Genomic DNA, 25,281 nt, shown 5'->3' with positions numbered 1-25,281 from the left:
CCCCAGGGCTTCTCCCAGAGCTGCCACCACTACCTGCCTTGTCTCGGCAGTGGGCAGCCAGATGAGACACAGCTTGAGCTGGCAGCACCAGGAGAAGCCACCGGGGCTGGGCTTGAATGATTGAGGAGCTTGGGGATTGAACCAGGGAAATTGAACTGGGAGCTGGGGGGGAGCCCCTGTTCATTCCCCCCAGCGCCCGCAGCTTCTCCCAGGGCTGCCTTGCCCCTGTGGGGGGCAGCTGGATGAGCAGCCAGACGAGCTGTGGCTTCAGTCGGCAGCCCTGGGAAACCTGCGAAGGCTGGGGAGAATGATCAGGGAGCTGGGGGACTGAACAAGGGCTTCCCCCCAACTCCTGGTTTGATTCCTCAGCTCCTGGTTCGATCCCCCAGATCCCCAATCATTCCCCACAGCTTCTCCCGGGGCTGCCAGCACTGCCTACCTTGCCCCGGTGGAGAGGGAGGTGGGCAGCCGGGGAAGCAGCTGGATGAGGGGCAGCTTCTCCTGGGGCTCGTCCGGCTGCTCCCCGAGCTGCCCCATCACTGCCTGCCTGTATAGTTTATGGCCGAATAAGATTCGGCACCAAATACCTTTGGATTTGGCCGAATCGAATTGGGACAGTGATTTGAATCACTGTCCTTCCAAATCGCCGAATCTGAATCCAAAGCAAATACTTTCCACTTCGCACAGGCCTACTAATTAGTAAACATGGTAAAGAGAAGATAAGAGATTATTAATACAAAAGGAAAAATATTCACACAAACATATGTACAAAAATGCAGTTATAGTACATTCTGTTATGTTGGTGTTTGGCTTGACTTTCACTAAGTTACAGGCATCCTACTGGACAGGATGGAAAAAAGTACAGTAGTTTTTACACTGCTTTGACTTGGGCTGGGTGGAGCTGGGCTGTCCTGATTTCATCGCTGAGAACAGACCTCCACATGACAGTATAAAGGAATAACCAAAAAGTACTTTTCAGTATTTTAGACCACATACAGACATTCATAGCATTTATACATATGCTCCAGGAGTGTGGGAAAGCGATGCTTTAATTAGAGTGTCTCTAAGAGTGCCACTCCAATTAAAGTGTCCAAAGCATTACCTGTATCAGCATCCCCGTGCTGAAAAATTGTGGCAGGTACGTGTCAACTAAAGCTGGTTGAATGAGCTTTAGTTAAAGCATCCCACTGGCATTTTTTAGCCTGGGGATGCTGTACACATGATGCTGGAGTTTGCTGGAGCACAGTGATTACCATGTTACAGCAGATTCGAGGAATCAAGTCTGCTCTGATGTGCTGTAATTACAGCATGTCAGAGAAGCCTCACTGCACATGTATAGGCACCCTCAGTTGCTCCTGAGAAAGTTTCTGATCTTCCAGGAAAGACCACAGGTGTACAAATGTTCAGGGTTTTTCCACCAGAGCAATAATGGCTGCTTCAAGACAAAAAATAACCTTGGGATAACCAGCATTAAATCACTCTTGGAGGAGTGAATAGCTATACATGTTCTGTTTTGAGAGAAGCCAAAGCACAGTCCTCCAGGATCCCAGCCAATTAGGGCTGCCCTGAGCACTGCTGCTGTTCTGTCTCCAGGCTGCCTGAAGAAGCTTGGAGAACATGCAAAGTTGTATGTACAAAGGCCTCTTACCTGCACAGCATCACTACCGCAAGCTGTCTGCTCTTCAGGGGCTCAGCATATGAATGTCTGTTCAGGCATGTTTGGGTAAGTTTTTCTACCAGAAAAACAAACCTGGGAGAATTCATTTGAATGTGTGTATGCAGTCTTAGACAAAGGCCTAACAAGGCTCACTGTATCGAAGCTGAAATTATATATATTAAACCTTGAAAGAAGATGGAATTTCCTAGAAGTAGGTAATTGAGCATTGAAATAATTTACCTAGGGAGGTAGTGGACTCATTATGGTTTGGAACTGTTAAGATGTTATTAAATATAATTCTAAAAAACATACTGCTAGCCAGTTACCGAGAAAAAAATCACAGCCTGTATATACAAGGGACGAGACTAGATTATCATACTAATCCCTTCAGGCCCTAGAATTTATTAATCTTTTCACCCTGACCTTTTTCAACTGCATTGTGTCCACCTTGTACAACCCCAGGATAGGGCCCAATAAATATTAGTATGTTTGGGAAATGATTTCTGAAAACGTAAGCAAGTATCTTTTCTTAAAATGTTTTCCTCCCACCAGAAAGTATCCTTAAAATTAATTGATAGAATGTGTTTTGCAATAATGACACAAGACTGAAGTAAAAGCATTAAGCATGGAGTAAAAGCATGAAGTCTGCATTTCAGAATAAGCTGGAATGTAGAATAGGGAAAAAAAATATTTCCAATACTATTATAATCAAGGCCAGAACTACCATTCATTCCAATAAAGCAGGAGTAGTCTTTATATTTCAACACAGTGTTTAGACCAATGGTTACCAAACTGTGGGTCGCAACCCCAAATGGGGACACGTCAGTACATGGGGTCACCTGAGGTTGCAGGGGGCACCCTGCCATGGCAGTGCAGGTGATGTGGGGCTCCTGGCAGCAGCACTGACCCTCCCTGATCTTCCACACTGGATCCCATCTTCTAGGCCACAGACACCCCTGGGGTGAGGGGGGAGCCCCAAGCCCATAGCAGGCAGCCCACATCCTCCCCCCTCCTATGGACTCTGCTCCAGCTGTGCCACCCACAGGGGGCTGGGGCCAGGGAGCGGGGGGAGTTGGGCTCCATGCTCCAGCTTTAGCCACAGCAGCCGCTACCTCCTGTGGGTGGCAGCCAGGGCTTGGGCACTGCTGGGGAGCAGGGCAGGTGGCTGCAGGCCCTGGCCCAGGGGCAACAGGGGGGCAAGGGTGTGGGCTAGGAGTGACGGGCAGCAGCAGGGCCAGGGGGCTATGAGTAAGGAGTGAGAGGCACCTGGGGGGAGAGTGGGGAGCTTCAGGTTGGGAGTGAGGGGCCATGGTGAGGAAATGGGGTCATGCTGAGGAAAAGGTTGGAAAGCACTAGTTTAGACAGAGGAAACCCACCATAAATAGGTACTCAGTGGAGATAGAAATCATCATTTCCATTCAGTTAACAGGGTGAACTTACTGTTCATATTACATTATTGTTGGGAATAAAAGGAATCAAAATCACACATATAGAATGGGGAAAACTACCTTAGCAGTAGCATAGCCAAGAAGGATCTGGGGTCCCTGGTAGATCATAAACTTAACAGAAGACAGCAATGTGATGCAGTCAGAAAAAAAGGAAATGCCATTTTTGGTTGCTTTAATAGAAGCTCTGTATACAAGACCTAGGATGTGATAGTACCACTTAGTGTTGGTATGCAGTCTGGGCATCATGTGCTAAGATTCTAGAGAAAGTAGAGGCATTCTGCAGGCACGTGATGAAAATGGCAAAGGTATTGGAAAGCAAACAATATAAGGAAAGGCTGAAGGTACTGCACTTAGTTTGCAGGGAAGAAGACTAAGGGATGACCTGTTAAACAAACTGAAATAATATAAAAGAGGTTTCCTTAGGAACATGGTGAAACAGTACTCTCCATTGCCCGAGAGTGCAGGATTCATGGCAGTAGATTTATACCTCAGCAAAATGGAGTAAGATGAAATTGCAGGAAAAAAAATTCCTAACTGTAAGAAAAGAAGGACAGTGGGAAGCTGGGGATTCTCCTTATGAGATGTTTTCAAGGAGAGGCTGGATAGGCAGCTGTGTGGACTGGTTTAGCAATATGAAATCCAGCATCTGTTCAAGCTGTTGGGCTAGAAAACTCCTGGATTCCCTTTCTAATCTTGTGATTCTATGATTGTTTCTTATTAAATCAAAAGCATCTTAAGGAATGTTTTATTGTTCAACAGATTGCTTCAAGAATGTCAAATAAAGAATTTATCATTGTTTTCCTTTATAAAGCACTTTCATTTTTTAAAAGAAAGGTTAATACAGGAAGTAGAAAATCAGGAAATCTACTTCTTGGTGCAAGTGCTATTGGTCACATTGCTTTCCATAGCCTCTCTCATACTGAAAGTCTGAGGTGTTCCTTTCACAAAAAATGTGAGAGTCAAAAGTTGAATCCAGTTTGAACTAAAGAATACGATCACTAAAATATTAAAGCATCGCCTGTCCCATTGGAGATGCAGCATCAACATTTTAGTGATCACATTCCTTAGTTCAAATTATATTAAACTTCTGGTTCTGAATTTTTTTTTAAAACACTTCCAACTTTGTCGGAAGGACAGAACATTAATACAGCAAAAATGTTCTACGCCAGACAATTTTTTGTGCCTGATAGTGAAACAAACATATTGGGATCTAATTCCTTGCTGATAGAAACATATAACCCTCTGGACTGTGAACTTTTTCTCAGTTCCTTCTTGAGTATATTGTCAAGGAAAAAACTAGTACAATTTGTATATTTTTTTTTCCAAAAAGAATGCACCATAGTGAACAGAATCTTCCATAAATAATGTATGCGAAATGTAACTCAGTGGATGAAAAGTTCTTACAAAAGCCCACTTTCTATATTCCTATATTGGAATAGGTCCCTGAATCCCAAGGAAATCTACAAGCTTGGCTCAGAGACTTTGAGGAAAAGGCAAACCTGGAACTGATGGTGCATGTATGAGGCATACCAAAGGCATATTCAGTGAATATAAAGGCATACCAAAGTCTTATACATAGGCATATTCAAAGCATACCAAATTGTGGATACACATATTGAAGTCCAGGGAGAAACAGTTCCATGAAATACAAATACTGAAACCACCCTTTTCTCCTTAGGTCATTAGGGTCTGTATCACATGTGATGTCCCAAAATGAAGCTGGATATGGGTGGGGGGAGGCAAAGGCAGTGCCAAGGCAAAGAAACGACTTTATTTTACCTAAAATCTCATCTAAAAATTGGAACTGTAATAATTCGAATAAGCAATAAAAAAAAAATCAGCAAGCAATAAAACATTCTTAGTGTAAAACCAAAGGAAAACTCTTTGGATTCAGAGGTGATACGGGGTTATATAGCTTCAGGTAAGCTTGTCGCTGAATATTCATTGTTGTGAAGATGCACTGCTTTTCTGAAAGATTCTGAAGCTCAGTGGTTCCATGCGTGCACCCCAGAATATATAACATGAAAAAGCCATCTCAAGGAAAAAAGAAAGTATCTGTTTAAATAAATGAATCCCCATGACAACAACTTTTTAGCTCCTACCTCAATTTCCTTTCTATTAAGGTAAAACCCATGTAAGGCTTATAAAAGTATTGTAAAGAAAGAATAGTTTGGGGCTTTAACATATAGTCTGTTCTAATGATTGTACAAGGTTTACCAGAAATATTTAAGAAATGTGTTAGTTTTAATATGAAGATTTGCTGATGTGCTTGTCCTTTAAGAATACAGTACTTAGTATTTTTGTCAGAAATGAGAAACTACACAAATTATCTTTTCTTGGAGATTGATTTCTGTTGCTGTTCTTAAATTGGAAGTCACAGTCATATTCAATCTTCAGATTTACTGTTAACATGCTCAAAATCTTAGAAAATGCCAGTGTTTCCTTCACTTCCCTTCCCATTTGCTGCAGCATACTCTAACTTCTTTCCTTTTTTTCTGTGAGACTTTCATAATTGGTGGAAAGTAGGAGAAAAGCTCAGTATGGGGTTGAATCAATGTAATACTGAGTTGCAATGATTACTGGTGTTTCAAAACTCCTGTAGGGAATGGGTTGTATTTCTACAAAAGGTTGTAATCTTTTTTATTTTGCTTTCAAGGGATTGAGAGGAACAAGTAGGCCAAGCAAACTGCACGTCACTTATCACAGCTCATGCAAGGGTGTTCAATGTCAGGCCCAGGGTCTGCCTTGACATAAAAATCAGTCTTTTTTTTAAAGACCTTTTAATCCTGTACCTTCAGCTACTTTTAGCCAACTAAATTCTATCTTATCTTCCAGAATAAGGAACTACTGAAGGGGTAACCAGTTCAGAATAGGCTTGTGCCATATACTATTAATAGTACAGAAATAACTTTGAGACTATAAAGAGTTCTCTGAGTTCTGACCCTGAGTTGACTCTGATGCTAGACTAGTTTAAAGAATATTTAAACTCCACTGGGCATAGACGTTTATTAAAGACTAAGGCCAACAAAAAAGAAATAGTGTGAAAGAGCTCTCTTTAGAGTTACTGTTCAGCTACAAGTCTAAGTTCCTTTCTGGTTGGTTATCTCTTATGCCTTTTAAGTGTTGTCTTCTGCTGTTTTGCTACTTCTTCTACTATCCATTCACACTTTAAAGGAAGAGAAGGAAGGAAAAGTCAAAACTAGAATATGGCGACAACCTAAAAAAAGGCCAAATGTCTTGAAAATAATTCTTAGCAATCAAGAATTTAATTTCACAGCACAGGAGTTGAAACCTTTATTTTCAAATAGAACCTATTGCATTTAATGAATGCAAATGGAACGAAACAATTCAAATACAACTAGTAAATAACAGCATTAATGCTTATTAGTGTTTCTTAAGCTATATTATGAACTTTAATATTTCGATGTATGCCATTCCCATGGCTTAAATAAAAATCAGATTTTCCGTCCTTGAAATGGTTATGTAACTTTTGTGTCAATTTTAGATAAGTAGTTTCTTGCACAATACATTAATATGCTAAATATAGTAAATAATAATAGTAAATTGTTTGAAAGGATTTCAGCATTGTTGCTTGGTTTGCCCTGCTTCAAAATTAATGCAGTACAATATAAATAAATACCATTGATTAAACTTTTACTTTGGTACTGAAATTGAACTGTGATGGTATAAATTCATTGTGAATTCCACCAAAGAAGTTTACAAACTCTGAAGCAAAATTGTGCCACAAGCCAACAGCAGTTGTGCAATGGAGTGAAGATCATGTATCTAAACTGCTTGTTACATTAATCTACTAGGTTACTTTCACTAATTAGAATGCATACTTGTGGCATCTTATGTGACAGTCTTGGTGAAAGATTATTTCCTTGCTAGGGCATATTCAATATTCAATTATTTTCCTGTTAATAATTTATCCACTATAATAGAGAAAACACTGTGAATAACCATCTGTCACAAGGAACAGCTTTTTATATTTACAAATACTTAAGCCATGCAGAGTCTCACAGCACACTTTTAATATATGACAAGTGCAAGGGAAAAACATTCAGGTTTAACATTTAGAAATCTGGAGTTTTCCATATTTCCCCCTAAAAGGTATATACATATTCTCCACATCAAAGTTACTTTGCAAGATTAGAGGTGTTAAGATGCCCTTGATCCCGTTTTAGGTATTATGGCAAAACCAATGGAAGTAAAACCTATATATATGGACCTACCTAAGTCACTGTGAGACAAAAGGTTTTTGTGGTCTACTTGTGGCGTGCAGAGCCAATTTTGCGGGCATTTTGCAGCAGCCCCACCCTTTGCCACTGATTGGCAGACAGCAGCTTTACTCAGTCTACATCACTACCACTTTTTGGTGGGATTAATTTTGTGGAAAATAATGGCCAAACTCAGACAACACTGTTTTTCACAGTTTCCACAAAATCCATGAAACCACGGTTTAGGTAGGCCCCTACATATATGTTATACAGAGTACCTCCAGTGAAAAGCCAGCATTACCCAGTAATTCTGATACCAGATTATAGATTCATAGATGTTAGGGTTGGAAGGGAACTCAATAGATCATCGAATCCTACCCCCTGCACAGGCAGGAAAAAGTGCTGGGTCTAGATGACCCCAGCTAGATACTCATCTAACCTCCTCTTGAAGACCCCCAGGGTAGGGGAGAGCACCACCTCCCTTGGGAGCCCGTTCCAGACCTTGGCCACTCGAACTGTGAAGAAGTTCTTCCTAATATCCAATCTAAATCTGCTCTCTGCTAGCTTGTGGCCATTATTACTTGTAACCCCCGGGGGTGCCTTGGTGAATAAAAACTCACCAATTCCCTTCTGTGCCCCCGTGATGAACTTATAGGCAGCCACAAGGTCGCCTCTCAACCTTCTCTTGCGAAGGCTGAAAAGGTCCAGTTTCTCTAGTCTCTCCTCGTAGGGCTTGGTCTGCAGGCCCTTAACCATATGAGTGGCCCTTCTCTGGATCCTCTCTAGGTTATCTGCATCCCTCTTGAAGTGTGGCGCCCAGAATTGCACGCAGTACTCCAACTGCGGTCTGACCAGTGCCCGATAGAGGGGAAGTATCACCTCCTTGGATCTATTCGTCATGCATCTGCTGATGCACGATAAAGTGCCATTGGTTTTTCTGATGGCTTCATCACACTGCCGGCTCATGTTCATCTTGGAGTCCACTAGGACTCCAAGATCCCTTTCCATGTCCGTGCCACCCAGCAGGTCATTTCCTAGGCTGTAGGTGTGCTGGACATTTTTCCTCCCTAGGTGCAGCACTTTGCATTTCTCCTTGTTGAACTGCATTCTGTTGTTTTCTGCCCACTTGTCCAACCTGTCCAGGTCTGCTTGCAGCTGTTCCCTGCCCTCTGGCGTGTCCACTTCTCCCCATAGCTTTGTGTCATCTGCAAACTTGGACAGCTTACATTTCACTCCCTCGTCCAAGTCGCTGATGAAGACATTAAAGAGTATCGGTCCAAGGACCGAGCCCTGCGGGACCCCACTGCCCACACCCTTCCAGGTCGAATTATTATCTGCCCTTTTGTTCTATTCATGTTACACAAATCACCCTAGTAACTAAGTATTAACATTCAGTTTATTAAGCAAGATGATTACCATCTGTGAGAGTCTACAGTGCTTTGTTTCTTAATGGTGTTAGAACTACTGTGGTACTTCTTTATACTATACATATTACCAGTTCGTAAACATTAGCCCTTCTCTCCTAGCACAACTCCATTTAATTTAGTGCAGTTATGCCAAAAAAACAACTTTTACACACTGACTTTTTAATGGCAGCCTCGATACTGCTATTCCCAACAGCATCTCACTGTGGAAGTTTCCAAAAAGCTATCACAGCACTAGGCAATTAGTAAACTAAATGCTAGCATTTTTCTAGGTTGACAAAATTCTTATTTCAAAGAATACCATATAAAATGGTGAACCTTAACTTAGGGTGGCATGAGATCCTTTCTAGGGTGGTGCGGGGTGTCATGCAATGTTAGTACTATTAGGTGTGCAAACATGATTTACAAGATAAACTTAGAGTTTTCAAATATGAATCCATAGTGTTAAAAACATGATGATCTGTTGTGATACTTTTGAGTTCTCTGCAATAGAAAGATTGATACATTATCTTTCTGTAGTCAAAAGAGAGTGAAAACTAAGGTGGGGTACAGACATTACACTTTTACCAGTATAAATGACCAGAAACCAGTCTATACCCATAACAGAACAGAAGTTCAGCGCACAGACTGGTTTAAAAATGGCAGAACTGGTTTAAGATTCTGCCCCCGCCCTCCCCCTGCAAAGGAAGAATTGTGTGTTCTGGTCACTACCAATCTAAACTACACTGCTTACAGACAACCGTGTAACTTAGATCAATTTGGCCTCAGGCTTTTTGAATGTCTGTACCTAGCCTAAGAGCTCAGGGGTGCTCAGAGGTGAATCAAGTCCATCAATGGGCAACTCAAGTCTAAAAAGTTTAAGAATTGATAATAAAAACATACGGACTGTTGATCTATAGAAAAGACATAAGTAGACTCTGCTCTCACTTATATCCTGACATGTTAGCTTGTTTTATAACAAAATTTTCAGGGGTTGTTAGGGAACTGAATTCAGAAAGGTGGAATTCTTTGAATCCATAAATACTGACTGCAACGTGACTATTTGGTTCCTGTAACTTAGATCAATTCTGTGTAGTGTTGAAATCTGAGGAACTCAGCATACTGGCAGTTAACATGCAGTTAGAGTGTGGAGGAAATAGCTGGAGCTTTGCTAAGCCTTAACCCTGTGCATGTTTTTTGTCTGGATTTATTTCCACAAGACATTACATTACTGTAATAGAAAAGTGTCTCCTTATAAGAGTACTCACTTCTCAACTACTGTTAGGATTACATCCACTTTTCTTGATTTGTCAAAGAAAACAGAGATTGAAAACTGCCCCCTGAGTGACTCCTTTAATAGAAACAACCACCACAGGGGTTGGATAAGTTAATAACTCCCTATGCACTCTATTCACTGAGCATGCAGTGAGTTGGCCTGACCTCTCTTGCCTGATGGAATGGCCTCAGAATAAAACTAGGCTTAGTTATTTCTGATTTTAATCAAGATTTGTGTTCTCATTTCTTCTGTTTTCAAAACTAAAGCATCTTGAGAACATTGTATAGTATCAGATGCCTAGTTGTCAGCTCATCGAAGAGTTGTCTCTTCAGGAAAAATATGCATCCATATAAACTGTCGCTTGGAATAAGGCTTCATATTCTCACCAACACATCTCCTAATCCTCCTTCATTCCAAAATAAATCTATTCCTTACATCTTTAACTGGAAAGAACCCACCACTGGTTTAAGAAAAAGTGATATTTTTCTTTGTTCATTATAAATATGAAGATCCCAAGCCCTAATGGCATTCTGGTTTCCAAATGAGACCTTTGACTCATACATCCCCACACTTCTTCTATCAAATCTCCAGAAATTAATAGCTTATTCTAATAGTATGCCACATTAGTGGTATCTTCTGAAAAAATAATAATAAAAAAAATATTCACATCTGCATTTATGTTGCTTTGGAGGCTTCTGAGGTTCAGTGCCAGGAAAATAAGTAATACATTTCAACTGTTTGCAATAACTGGGATTTATGAAAACAAGCTGTGGCTTTGTTTACTGGCATTAGCTCAGGTTAGGTGTCTTCTTTTAATTCATTCTGCTGATTTATGGTATTTTATGTCTGCAGGGGAGAAGAAAAAAGCAGAAAGCGCAACATTTGCAAGATCTCTGAATGACAACCTACCAATGTCTTTTATGGCTGATTAAAACTCCTAGGATTAGCATCTGCTCTGGCTACTTTTTTGATAGCGCCATTTGTAGGAACAGCTTTTAGACATGATCTTCAGCTCAGTCTCCAGCCAATGGCCTTACATAAACATTTGAGATCACAATGACTTACGTTAAAAGAAATGACAAACTGTTAAATGAATGGAGCCAGAAAGTTTCAATCTCTTGCTCCAGGAGATTTGTTTGTGCTCCAACCAGGATTATTTTGGCCTTTTGTGTTTCAAACGTTTTTAGAAAATAGTCATCCACTGTCCAGATGTATGCAAAAAGGAACAGCTGGTGAAAGAGAAAAGCAAAAAAGAGAAAGAAAGAAAACATTTCTCTACTTTACAGCACCACAGAAAAATGATTCATATATTACCAGCTAAATTCCCTATGAACTGAGATTGAAAAGAAGAAGAAGAAAAAACACCCAATTCATTTATTAGAATGTAGCATAACAACTGCTCCTTTCCTTCAAAGGAGACCAGGACTGAATGACCCCGGAGGATTCAGTTCTCAACAGCAAAGGAGTAGTGTCCTGCAAGCCAATGAAATCTGCTTAGTACTGCTTACAGTGAGCTCAGCCTGCAGATCTTTCTTCTGAAGTCTTAGTTCCTCAGTGTTTACAAGAATTAAAGTCTCCGCTTTAACAAGATGGCTTAGAATACAGAGTGGCTTAGTGGATATAATTGTAGACCTCAAGTGTGATTTTAACACTAGAAACATGCAGAAAATATATTTAGAAATAAAATGGTTTAACCCCCCCCCCCCCCCGACAATAAAATAAAAAGGAATGACAACTCAGACATGAGGGTATCTAAAATAAGTGCATACATTATTCTCTTATATGCCTGTTATATGTCTTCAGATTTTCAAAAGCATTACATTATTTTTACCACTTATTTCCACTACTCTTTTTCTGCTTACTCCCAAAGCCAATTAAAATGCATACAGGAGATGTTAAAGGCTTGAATTTGATAACAGGCAGCCAGACAAGCGAGGCATGGGACAGCACTGAAATATGACTGTTTAATGTGAGCATATTAATAGAAATAATTGGATTTCTAAACTCTCACAGTTGCAAGCTTTATCTCTTATCACCCATTAAATCAACTGACATCCTGAACTTGTGACTTAAAGTGTTATTCTTATTTCAAGAAGTGCTATATGAATTCAGGCTTCTGTAATGAAAGTTTGCTGAGTTTTGTATTTAATATGTGGCAGTCCCATATTCTGCAGTATTCATACTCTTTATTCAATGCTCTTTATTAAAATCTACATATAAAATGTTTGCCTCAGTGCAGTCAAATTACAAAATTGAAGTTTTTCAATGGGGCCAATTTTTCAGTAATTATAAAAAAGTGTTACATTATTTAGGCTGTGATTTAAAAATAGCCAAAAATATGTGAGTTAGACATCTGAATGCCATTGCATTTCAGTGGGAGTTTAACATCTAACTCATGTGCAATCTTTGAAATCCCAGGCCCTAAGTATACATCATTATTGTTGCATTCTGGAGAAAATCATCATATTAAGAATATATGCATATCTGAGAGCTTGCAATTCACATTCCTCCTTCTGGTTTGATTGGGATTTTCACCAGTTTTGAAATCAAGCGAGATGTGCTGACTGCTCAAGAAATCTTCCAACAAATGAAAATCAAGATTTTCAAGATGTAGTGCCTAAAGATAGGTTTCTAATTTTGTCATACGTGCTGAATGACCAAAGCCTATCAAGCAATATGATGCACACATGGGGCACATCCACACGAGCACGCATGTGTGTCTTGAAGCATTTCAAAGCCCTTTGAGACAGTGCAAAAGGCATGTGCAGGAACAAAAAAAATGTTTCCCAAGCTGCAGTGCAGGGGCAAAATTAGACCCCTGGATATCCAGGGGTTAAAAAAAACCCCAAAAAACCACGTCGGGAAAAAGCGGGGTAGGCAACCACAGGCTTGGTCTTCCACAAAGATACTCTGTTAGCCTCCCAGACCATCTCTATGGCTGGCCCTTGCCCTGGTGCTGAAGCGCACTGCCTGCCCATGCAGGGCAGGCAGTGTGCCAGCCACAGGGAGCTGGACTGAGGTTCCTTCTGGTAAGTAGGTGAGGGGGAGCTGGAAGAAGGGAAGAGGACCATGGGGGGACCTCCACCAGCCCTGCCCGCTTCCCCAGCCCCCTGGATCACTGCTTCTCCCAATCCCATCTCCCGCCCACTCCCCCAGCCCCCCCCCCCGATTGCTGCCCTGTTCGGCCCCCTTCCCCACCTGCTCCCCCAGCCCCCAAGATTGCTGCCCCACCTGGTCCCATCCTCCGCCTGCTCCCCGAGTCCCCCAATCCCTACCCTGTCTGGCCCCATGCCCCACCTGCCCTCCGATCACTGCCCCGCCAGGCCCCATCCCCCATCTGCCCCCCGAGGCCCCCTTAACCCCTGCCTCACCTGGCCCCATCCCCTGCCTGCCCCCCTGATTGCTGCACCACCCAGCCCCATACCCCACCTACCTACGTTTGAAACACAAAAGGCCAAAATAATCCTGGTTGGAGCACAAACAAATCTCCTGGAGCAAGAGATTGAAACTTTCTGGCTCCATTCATTTAACAGTTTGTCATTTCTTTTAACGTAAGTCATTGTGATCTCAAATGTTTATGTAAGGCCATTGGCTGGAGACTGAGTCCTGGACTGCTGGGGTTGTCCAGGGGAGGCATCAGGTGTACGGCCAGGTGGGGGAGTGATCAGGGAACTCCGCTGCCCCGCGCTGCCCCATGCTGCATGGGGGGCTCTGCAATGAGGCCCCACAGCCCCCGCTACTGTGAGGTGAATGTGAGACTTTTAAAAAATATATTTTTAAAGTGCTGGGAGGCTGGGGGAAGGGGGGAAGCCATCAGGGATTTGGGGGTGCAAGAAGGGGATGGGGCCAGGTGGGGCAGCCATCGGGGGGGCTGCAGGAGCCGGTGGGGGATGGGGATGGAGGAGCAAGTGGGGGTGGAGCATGTGGAGCATGTGGGCCCTAAAGGGGGGGGCGGTAGCCACTGTGGGGGCCATGTGGCAGTTCAAAGCAGGCCACCACATCCTTGGGCAATAGCTGCCCAGATGGCCAGGCAGGGGGCACACAGGGCAGTAGCGCTGCACAAAGGCCAACCCTGCTGTGACAGCCTGTTGGCAGCTGGCCCAGAGGTGCAGATGCCTCTACGGGCTGTGCAGTCCCCATCTGGGTCTGGCCAGTGCGCAACAGGACACAGCCAGGCAGCAGCTCCCACTGCCAGACTGCTGCAGTGGGTGAAGGGTGCAGGGAACTCTCAGGGCTGCTTCAGCAGTCCAGCTGGCACAAGGGGTAGTGTCCCCAGGTACCAATTGGCTGGGCCCCAGAAGGTCCTGAGAGCGAGTAGCCCTGAGCTACTTGACAGAGCAGCTTTTTATACTGCTGGGGACAGCACAGGTGCTGGCCCCTGGCTCTAGCTCCCCCTGGCTGCAGATCCGGGAAGAACCAGGCAGAGTTATTTTACCCCAAGTGGCACAATTTGCCTCATACCAAAGTGCATGTTCGAGCATGTGCACTGAGGCAAAAAGCCCAGTTCAAATCTGCACTGCTTTTATTTGAGTTGCTTCAAGCACACATGCTTGCATGTGTGGGCATGCCCATAAGTATGGATTTGTGACCAAAAGTAATGGAAAATGGAAATGGTGTTCATTGTCTAGGTGCTGCTGCAAATCCAACCCTTAACTTCAATCATCCATTTAAGAAAAAGCTCTAGGTTTAAATGTTTTTATATATTTATATTCCATTGTTTATTCCACCAACTGCATATTCCAAATTAAAGCATTATAAATGATCCCTCATATTTAAGACTCTCTACAAATGAGAAGATAGTTTTCCATTTCTGGTCTCCCAGATATTACTTTTTAAAAAAATGTTAATATGTCACAGTTTCTATTCCAATGAACACACACTAAATCATTTTACCACTTGTAATTATGACAAGCTTTACAAAGGGAGAAGTAGAAACAAAAAATTAGCTCCTCATTCTCATTTAATTTAACATTTAATAAATGAGAATAACACTATTTATGTCATATTTCCTTGAAGATCTGTCATTTGTACTTGAATAGCATTCAATTTATTGTATTAGTACCCTGTTGCCTCAAGCATTAATTACACAACAGGTACAGCTGAAAAAGACTCTGAAATAGAGTTGAATGGGAAATGATATTTTTTAACATGAATAATTTCAGAAAATATTTTCTAAGAAAGATTTTGCAATGGAGGACTTTCCTGACAAAAAACAAAGTATGTTTATCTGAAACATTTTTAATCATTTTCACTGACTCAGAATTTTATTAGCTCTAGTTCAAATGTCAATTCCTAACCAATGGAAGACTCGGTGAGAAAGAAAAATAAAGAGGAGGAAAAGAAAACATTTCTCTACCTCACGGCAACAGAGAAAGAAGGATCTATTCCCAAATTAGAAATAATAAAATCATCCATTGGGAAAAAACTGCCAGAGGCCAGATTGATTAATCCACTTCAGCTTTTTTATGCCATTCCAGTGTAGCTGTAAATATTTGAGTTAATTCCCTTGCTGTGGTTTATTGGACTGTCATTGTCTGGAGGAAAAAATATCTTAAAAAATTAAACTGATTTCCAGGTGTGTCTACACAAGATGCTTTACTGAGCAATAAAATAATCTACCGTGCAGCAAAGCATCACCAAGTAACCATGCTAATAAGCTACTGCACAATAAACTAGTCTACTGCACAGTTAGCGAGTACTTGTAAATACAGGTACTAAACTAACAGTGCAGTGGATACTACACAGAACAGCTCATGTAGATGCTGACCAGGAGCAAATTTGCCCTGGTGCTGTTCAGCTCCTGGCTTTCAGTGTGGGCACCGGGTCCCTCTTTGCCCCCCACATTTTGGTGCTGTGGGGAGCTGAGCAGTGGTGGGACTGGGGAGCTACCAGTGCAGCAATTAGCAGTAGTACTGGTGGGACAGCTGGTGGTAATCAAGGCATGGGGCTGGGAAAGAGATGTGGGGGAGAGGCAGATCCCAGTTTCTGTTGGGGCAGCTAGCAGTGAGACCCCGGTTGGGCAGGGAATCCCCACTCACCTGGAGGCAGCCAGAAGCTGCCCCACCAGTGGGGAAGCTCCCAGCTGCCCTGACCTGAACGGGGATTCCCCACCCAGCCAGGGGCTCACTGCTAGGTACCCCAGTGGTAGATCAGGCCAGAGGACTGGGACATGCCCCTTCCCCTCCCCCACAGCTCCTTCCCAGCCCTATGCCTCAACAGCCCAATAAAGGCATAGGGCTCGGAAAGAGCTGCAGAAGAGGGGTCTCTTCTCAGCCCCTTCCCCAATCAGCCAATTGGGGCCCAGGTCTGGGAAAGAGCTGTGGGGGAGGGGCAGGCCCTTGCCAGCTCCAGGCTATATGGTGGACAGCTTAGAGCTATTTGGGACCTGCCCCAGACCAAGACATTGCCCCTGCCCCAGACCCTAGACTGGGAACTAGAGACAACCCTAGGGCGGTGCAGAGCCTGGGGCAAATCAGCCTGTGCAGGGCCCCCTTAACACTGTGTAGGGCTGTGGTACCTCCACCTTCTCCCAAATCAATTAATTACTCCCCCAAAAATCAATTAATTCACCTTTCTCAAAACAAACAAGTTGAGGCATCAAATTATTCTGCCTTCACAAAAATCTATTAATGTTGTCCCTTCCCCCTACACATACATTTTAGAGGACTCTGGTCCTACCAGTTACATACTTGTGCCTAATTTTTTTTAAAAGGGACAATTTTTCCTTATATTTTAAATGCTGGCAACCATGCACAAACAAGTGGGACTCACCAGAAGTAGGCCAGGCTGTATTTGAAGATTCACTTTACCCTGTAACTGCCTGTATGCATGATGGAGATGTGTTATAAAGCAAGTGAGCTAAGTGTGGGTACTTTCCAAAGGATCACCTGGATAGGTGTCATACTATGCTCATGTCAGCCTGTCCCTTAGACACAAGATTGTGAGAAGCAACAGTCAGCTTAAATAGTTAAGACAAAAGGTACTTCCCCAAATCACAAATACTGGCTCAAACAATGTCCCAATTTTTTTCCAGATTTGATTGTCTATGGCTGATATCTATGCAGCTATGCTTATGCGATGGAAATTTTTACACTTTAACATAAGGTAAACTAATTTTGACCCCAAATCTGATATATGTAAGCTTTCTAGAGTAAGTTAGCCACAGAATATGATTACTAAATCATTTTAAGTCTAAAAATGTGAAAATGAATTCAAAATGGACTTTGCAGACTGAATTTACCTTCAATTCCTTTCAATGTTGCTAGGTTTACTTATTTAATGTAATGCTTTACAACCATATTAAATGTGAAAATACTATTTATTATGAATATGCAGTTACAGTTGAGAAAACAAATCAGAAGCTTTAACTCTGAGTTTGAATTTTTATACCATTTATTTGCTTCCAGAGAACTCTGTTGAGTGAAGTTGTGTTAATTGCTTCTAAGTCTCTTTGAATAATGCTCCAAAGCTCTATATTGACAGTTACACCATTTTTCTGTTAGCAGTGTATCCTAGAGCCATTTCAGGGTATAACTGTTATTCATTTTGGCTGTTAGCTCCACGCGCTAGGATAAAAGCCAATAGCAAACATTCTTGGGCTGTCTTAGATTTTTCATCACCTTCTTATCCAGTGGGTATACATTTTGGAGACATTATTTAATCTAACATGCACCAAGAAGATTGCAGTCTTCATTTTGTTAATATATTCCCTCCAAATTATCATCATTCATGATGGCAGTGGTGGCATGTTGGCTCATTATTTTGTACTATCCTTGTTACCCGATACTCTTTTCACCAATTAATCAGTTGATTACAGTTAGACTAAAGCTTAAAGGTAAACAGGATTCTGAGTTTCCCACAAAGTAGCAGAACCAGAATTAATTAACATTCTATAAAAAAGATAAACCCTACTAGTAGAGAAACAGTCATACGGGAAATACTCGTATTAGTTTGGGTTGTACAGAACAACACAGAATCTTGAACTCACATCCTGGCAGGTAATTAAAGGAGAAACAGATTTTGAAACAAAAACATATTCATTGTAATTTGAAGTTCTTCCTGTATACTATGTGACTAATTCCAAATCTTAAAACGCTGTGATTAAAAGATTCACAATTCACCTTTAAGAGTGAAACATGGATTTTTTTTTTTTTTTTGCCTTTTGCCTCAAAGTAATTTTGCCTTTTGTTTATCTACCAAGAAAAGACAAGACATCAGGCAACCAAAATACGAATGGATTATAGTTTGTAAGTGTAATCACAGACATTGATATTAAAGGGAAAAAGAAATCATATCTGCTGCCTTTTAACAATATTTTCTGTATTCTTCATAGCTTGTATGTTAGTGAGGTCTGTATTACCAGAGTCTTAGAATGGAAATGACTTTTATGGGGCACTGAAAATATTTTAAACTGTGGACTTTAAAATAGAACATATAAAAAAATAAAAATAGAAACATCATTTATATGACTGGCATTTAAAGCCATAACAAAAAAATTGCAGTTCAATGGACAACAGTAACATTTATAGCATGAAAATCATAAATGCCCTGCAACACATAATGATAACCTCCAGTGACATGACAAATAAGATGCATTCAGCTTTTAATGGCTTTTGTGATTTTTTTTCCTTATGTGAGCTGCATAATATGTAAAATATATTTTAGTACTCTCTACTTGGAAGATAGCTCTCCCATTATTATTCCATACTAGCTCCATTTGCCAATTTGATGACTAAAGGCTGATTGGCCAGATGCAAATTCTGCTTTCTGATGTTAATCTAACAAGCAGAAGAGCCGTGGGCCTATCATTCTACAGTGAAAAGCTTGAATGAATCAGGAGAATAAGTTTGTAAAAGTACAGTGGAAAACTAAACTAGATGCAGGAAATTATCTGAAGGAAGTTCTTGGTTCTGTATGAGAACATTTATACAAATAAAAAAGTAAATCTTCTGTATGAGAACTTTTTTATGAATAAAAAAGAAAATGGAATGTCACATCAATATAAAGATGTTCAGTATGCTGCCAGTCAAAAGATTTGGGCTTGAATCTGCAAGTTGCAAAGCAAAGCACTTTGTCTTAGATCCACTGAAGCATATACTTACATTTAGAATGCGAGTATTGAAGTCAGTCGACATATCAATGTGCTTAAATTTAAGCATATGCTTAAATGTTTATTAGATCAAGCCCAGGAAACATAGAAATATGTTCATGCTCATTATATCAGTCATGCTTGCACAACCTGATATACTCTAACTGTGAATTAAAGTTGTTAAGTTGCTGAAGATTGGTGAAATGTAAGTTATAGCTGAATGGAATCTACATTTATATTAATATATTCTATGTGGTTCAGGTATCATAATATATTTTACTCAACTACAGAATAAAGACTTTTATATTAATGTAATTAGCTGATATTCACTGGAATGACATGCTACATCATTCAATATTTTTTCTTTTTTAAATAAATAGGTTACAAAAATGGACATTACATACAACCTCAAGCTTCGGTGCATGAGCCAACGAGTCTTGGATGAATCCAGCAGCTGTCTGTGTACCCGGATTAGGCCTGCACCCCTCTGCCAAGCCTCATGACTGCCCAGCAGCTACTTGCCTACCTGCCCACTCTTGCCCACTCCCTCTCCTCCCTTCTCCTGTGGGGAGCTGCTGGGCAGTGGAGGTCCCAGGAGGAGGATGACTTGGGCCACTGGAAGCCCAACCAGCCCAATCCAGACCACTAGTGGGAAAGGGAAAGGGGGAGAAGGTGATCCTGGAATGTATGCTGCTGCTAGAGAGTCCACAAGCTGGGCAGGCATGGAGCAGACTAGCTAGATCCTAGTCATACCACCCACTCACCAGGCCTCTAGCAGCAGGTCTGAACTGTTCAAGTTAGAGAGGGTATTAATCCTGAATGTGTGACTGCTCACAGCACATGCTAACTTTAACACTGCCTAACATTCCTTAGAGTTAGCACGTGCTAATCGTAACAAGTAACTACATCCTAAGACTTTATGCTCACAAAGCAATCTTGTTAGCTTCCTTCCACAATGTGGAAAAAAGTTTACAAACACAGGTTGACACATTTTTATGCTTGCAATGGGTCTGCATAAAGAAATATCACTACAGATGAAAGAGTTTGTTTAGACCTTGAAAGAAATGAATTTACTTGCTGCTTGGCTTTCCTTCCAAAAAAGGAATAATAAAAGGATCTCTCTCCCTCTCGCATCACTAGATTAGCCCTAGAGAAATTAATCAAATCTGATAAACCTGATCCATCTGTAACAAGGCTTTAGCTAACATTTTCAGAGACATTTTTCCCCTAACATGATTAAACAAGGGAGTGGGATTGCTGGAGGCCCTGCAAAACTATCTGCTGATTATATTTTTCCCATAAGTGATATAACCAAGTCTTAAAACTGCTTGAGGCCACATTTGCACTATAGGCCTCTGCAAAGAATTCCATAGTTAGAGATTATTTCTTCAGCTGTGATCTATTCCTAATTAAAACCTATCCATTTGTCCCTGCCTTAGGGTGCTAGATTCACTGAAATCTGGGCAAAGTATTTTGTTATGTCTAAGCATTTAAACAATACTACAGCTAGATCCCTAGGAGGATAAAATCTCTCTGTTAAAGTGCGGTCAAGGCTCAAACAATTGGTACAAACAAAGAAAAATAAAGATGGGAGGCTACTTATCAAAAATGCCTATTAACACAAAAGTCAAGGAGTTACATATCCTGTGCATATATTTAAATTAATATGTAGCAGAAGGCAACACTTACTTCCAAGACACAAAAAACCATAGGCATCCCCTGCTCTAACTTCCTACGCTTATATTCTGTCAAGTTTAAAGAGGGAGAAAGCTGCACCTCACTGGGTCAGATGAATTATGCATGCAATGTCAGGCATCCTGCATCTTCAAATCACAGATGGTGAAGGTTTTAGTAACAACAATCTTTGCATTAATCAGGACAGACAAAAGTTTTGGGGTCACTGTAAACTGCTACACAGTGTACAGGCACTATTACTCACTACAGGAGGTCCTAGGCCTTTCAAATGAACAGAAACATCTATAGTCTGGCTATGCTTAAAAACCTGATCTCATCTTGCAGAATTTCCCCATGCTAGTCATAGAAGTGATCAATAATAAACAGAATTTTAAACTCTGGTATGAGTCATCTTTTTGTTCCTTGGCATTCTAGGGAGCAGCAGCAATGCTCCAACCTCTGAGCTTTTATTTTAATCCACAGGAATATGAAATGGCCGTTCCTACTCCACAGGCTAATTCAACTACCTCCTAAAACAAATCATACTATGAACCCATTTCATGCCTTTCTCCTTAATTAGCACACCATAATCAAGAAGAGTACAGTCCCTGCTGATCCCTCTATCAGTAGGATGAATCTCTAGACCTAAAAGGGAAGACCAAAAATATTTTAATTATTCACCCAAATTCATTCTACTTATATTCTTCCATTTCTTTTTAGACCCTCTCCACCAATACCCAACTGAAATAGAAAGAATGATAATAATGGCTCAGAAATCAGAAACAGGAGCAGCTGGTCACATACTTCCTAGATAGCCACTGCTAAAATAGACAGTTCAGCTACTGAATAAAGGCTCATTCACCAAGGTGCTGCAATGGCCCGACATACTTCTTCCTAGTCAACTTAAAATCAGAAGAGAACACTGGAAGTCTGACAGAAAGGGCAGCAGTTCTTAAATGTTGCTTGTAGGAAAGAGGTCAAAGTCAGAGTAGATTTGGAGCCTATAACTAAATCAGAGCTACACAAGCTTTTCTAAGCAGCAGCTTATATCAGCTGATAAAATAAGCTGCTGCTTAGAAAAGCTTATGAATCTTTGATCTAGTTGGTCTATAAGGTGCAAATCTACCCTGCCTTCTGTAGGGATTAATGCCTGAGTCCAAACTTTTCCCTAATGACAGTAAACGAAGGACAAAAGTGCCTGATGTGGGTAATAAGCCTATTCCTGTTAGATGAGACACAAGAGCCTCTCAGCGGGAATAAAGCTTGGGGAGGAGGAAGATACTTCAATCCAAAATCAGTAAATGACCAGCTGTCTAACAATAAATGAGTGCTAATAACACAGAATAATAATTGGTAGCGTTAGTGATGTAGCCATTATAGTCCAGGAATTATGTGATAGGCAAAGATTTCTTAGGGTGATATCTTCTATTGGACCAACTGTAGAGTTGGGATAGAGTTAGATAAGCTTCCAAATTCGAGACTTCCTTTGACATTCTTAACTCTTAAGAGGTAAATGTTTACTAGTACCGCAGGTTGTTTTATGAGGTTGATTTAGTTCTCATTAAAAAAACAATGCTATAGACTTCATCGGGAGTTAGATCTTGCCCTACAGATTTAAAATTCTGTATAAGCATAAACTATCACTCAGTTCAATATACAGTACTGATGTATGTGACCTCTGTCCAACAACTATGTCTATGTGGACAGGGGAGGATGGGGGGGTTAAACTTTCTAATCAGGCAGAACTAAAGGAGTAAACTAACTTTGTGGCTCATTATAGTCTACTCAATTCCTTCTAAACCCTTCATTCCACAGGTATTAATAACCCTCCCTCCTTTTTACATGGTCTTAATGTTCCACTAATTAAGCTATTCTTTCTTCTGCAATTCTGCTGTTTGTTAGCTGTTCCTGGTAATGCAGTCCCTTTTTCACAGCCCTGAAAACTGTTAAAAACATTAACTCCACTGTGGAAATAACTTTAAGTGAAGCATTGGATGAACAGTCAAGATGCCCAAGAAGGCTAGATTTTTTTTATGAATGAGGAAAAAGAGATATCCATTTAATTCAAGTGACTATACTTAAATACTAATAAAACAATAATTTTAATTATTTTTTATCTAGTTTGTTGTGGTTTTTAGACATAATATATGATATAGCAAATTTATATTTGATTTTGCTTTGATCTTAAACTGAATAATATAGCCCTAGGCCACTATCATATTAGTAAAGTTTCTATTTTATTTTTAATGTGACAAAGCTATGCATTGCATGATATGTGATGATGCACCTCATCATCTGCACCCCCCTTTTCAAAATCCAAATCTACCCATGTATGTGGTTGTATCCCTATTCCCATGGAGAGTTGCACTGAAGTTATCTGGGGTCCATGCAAGTGCTACCACTAGCCTATAGTTGCACAACAATACCACTTGTCACTAAAATGTAAATGCATCTGAATAAAATGTGGGTGAAACATAACTATGCTGCACTTTGTTACATGCTGGTATGAAACATATTGTATCTACAGAGGAGATCTTTCCAAATTGGAAAATGACTAATATACCTTTGTTAACAATATTACTATAACAAAGTGTTATGAGATCTTTAATGACTGTAAGTGGACAGGAATTTAGTTTTACAACTGATGAGAAATTAAGGCATTAGGGGCTCCAATGAATTTGGCAGAAAAAATATTCTAAACCTGCAATTTAAAACTCTAAATCAAGTTAGCATTTCTTTGAAGGGGCTAATTGAATTTGTTCCTTTTTTGACTTGACCTCATTTTATTCTGCACTCACTCGCCACTAAAGTTTATATTAGGAGCTTACACCTTAATAATTAAAGTGGAAGGTAGCGTGCTTATAGAATTCTTTCTTCTGAAAATCTTAATATAATCAATCCTCAGACATTCAGAGTTAGAAAAAGATTATGTCACCTAACTAAAGGAAATCAAGAGATCCTTAAAAGGTGGCCTCCCTTCTCTTATCTTTGTGGTTAAGATTTCCACTTTGATATTCAGCTTAAATAAAGAAGTCTAAGAAGTCCACATACTCATGTCTGATATTACTTCAGGTAATTCTGCTTTGAAGCACTCATGAAGACAGCATCTAAATGATAGCATGCATATACGCCTGCTGCTCCCAAATGGCAAGATACTAGCTGTACAAATTCAGAATTGCTAAGACCTGGGTTTAAAGGTCAACACATTTTTGGTCCACCTAGCCCTTTTTGGGGGTGAAAAAAAAGGAAAAAAAAAAACCCTTCAGCAAATTAAATCTTTTAGTCAGCTGCTGACCAGGTACCATGCAACAGACTTCCCCACATGTTCTTACAAATAGTTTTAAATTAGACATGAAAGAACCGGTATCCTGGGTTTAAGAAATGATTGTCTAAGGGATTTGTGCTGAGAACAAAAAAGCCACTGGAGTCCAAGGTACATGCAAATGTTTTGCAGGCACTATTACTGACTACAAAATGAAAAGATCAAACTTACTTAACTTTACATGGTAAGTCAAGTTAACTAATCTTATAAGAAATAGCATTGATAATAATTATATAGGTTCTTAGCAAGGAAAGAGAGAAAGTAAATGGCAGAACAGCATTTTTGTATGGTAAGATGTCCAAAAGCTCTTGTAGAAATGTATTGCTCCTTGGGGAACAAAATAAGTTGTAAACAGATGGGCTTATGTAAGTAGAACTGGCTGTTCCACAGGTAACTGGTTTCTTTTATATACGATGTTTTATATTCACAAGAGCTTTCAGCATTGCTTTGCTTAATTATTCCTGATGTTTTGCCCATTTCATAAACCTAGCATATGACGGCCAAATATCAAAAATAATTAAACCAAATGGCAGTGTAAACCTCAAGAGAAACAATACACTTTATGCAAAACAAACCACTTTACTAGGTAACTATATGCTTTATGAATGTGAGTCCATCTGTTCACAACAGCTCCTTAGAAATAATCTGTTTTGTCTTGAAAAATCAAGATGCATGCATGTGTGTGTATGAGTGTTTGAACTGGTGAACATATGAAGTGAAACTTATTTTGATTCTAGAGCTCCAGTACAACCAAAGAGAGGAAACTTTAAAATACATTTCATTATTTTGCAATGCATACATACTCCATAGATTGAACCTGGTGGGCGCGTCAGACGAGAGCGCACGTGCCTCTTGCCCTATCTCAAACCCATTTGAGATGGGGCAAGAGGCACATTCGGGAATGAAAAAATGTTTGGTAAAGGTTTCTGTCATCTTTTCTTAAGGGCTGTCTTGCAGGTACAGCTAAAATAATAATAAAGGAACTCAATTGCAACTATACAGTACCTGCTGTATTATCTAAGGCATTTCAAAAAAGGATTCAGGCTGAGATTGCTTGGTTTATTAAGTTGAAGGAAAAGGTGATACAAAAAGAAATCAAGGAGACAAAAATACCAGTTACTATCCTTTTGTGTCCTTTCTCCCAAAAAGAAAGGGTTGTTTGAGATTGATTTAATTTGAATGAGGAGGAGTCA

General features: G+C 40.5%; 1 protein-coding gene and 1 long non-coding RNA gene across 3 annotated transcripts in view; one reads left to right on the top strand and one right to left on the bottom strand.

Annotated features, from left to right (window-relative positions):
• The window catches only part of SPAG16 (sperm associated antigen 16), a 988,711-nt gene that overhangs the window by 158,082 nt on the left and 805,348 nt on the right, over positions 1-25,281 (bottom strand). The gene's annotated exons all lie outside the window — the stretch shown is intronic.
• LOC109284307 (uncharacterized) overlaps positions 24,168-25,281 on the top strand; it is an 80,658-nt gene continuing 79,544 nt past the window's right edge. The window contains exon 1 of the long non-coding RNA XR_002091716.2: positions 24,168-24,272. This is a non-coding gene — a long non-coding RNA (uncharacterized LOC109284307). The remainder of the gene's footprint in view (positions 24,273-25,281) is intronic.

This window comes from Alligator mississippiensis, chromosome 4 (assembly GCF_030867095.1).
Source record: "Alligator mississippiensis isolate rAllMis1 chromosome 4, rAllMis1, whole genome shotgun sequence".
In the NCBI taxonomy this organism is placed as follows: domain Eukaryota; kingdom Metazoa; phylum Chordata; order Crocodylia; family Alligatoridae; genus Alligator; species Alligator mississippiensis.
Note: the sequence above shows the minus strand (reverse complement) of the source record. Positions and strands in the feature narration are given on the sequence as shown.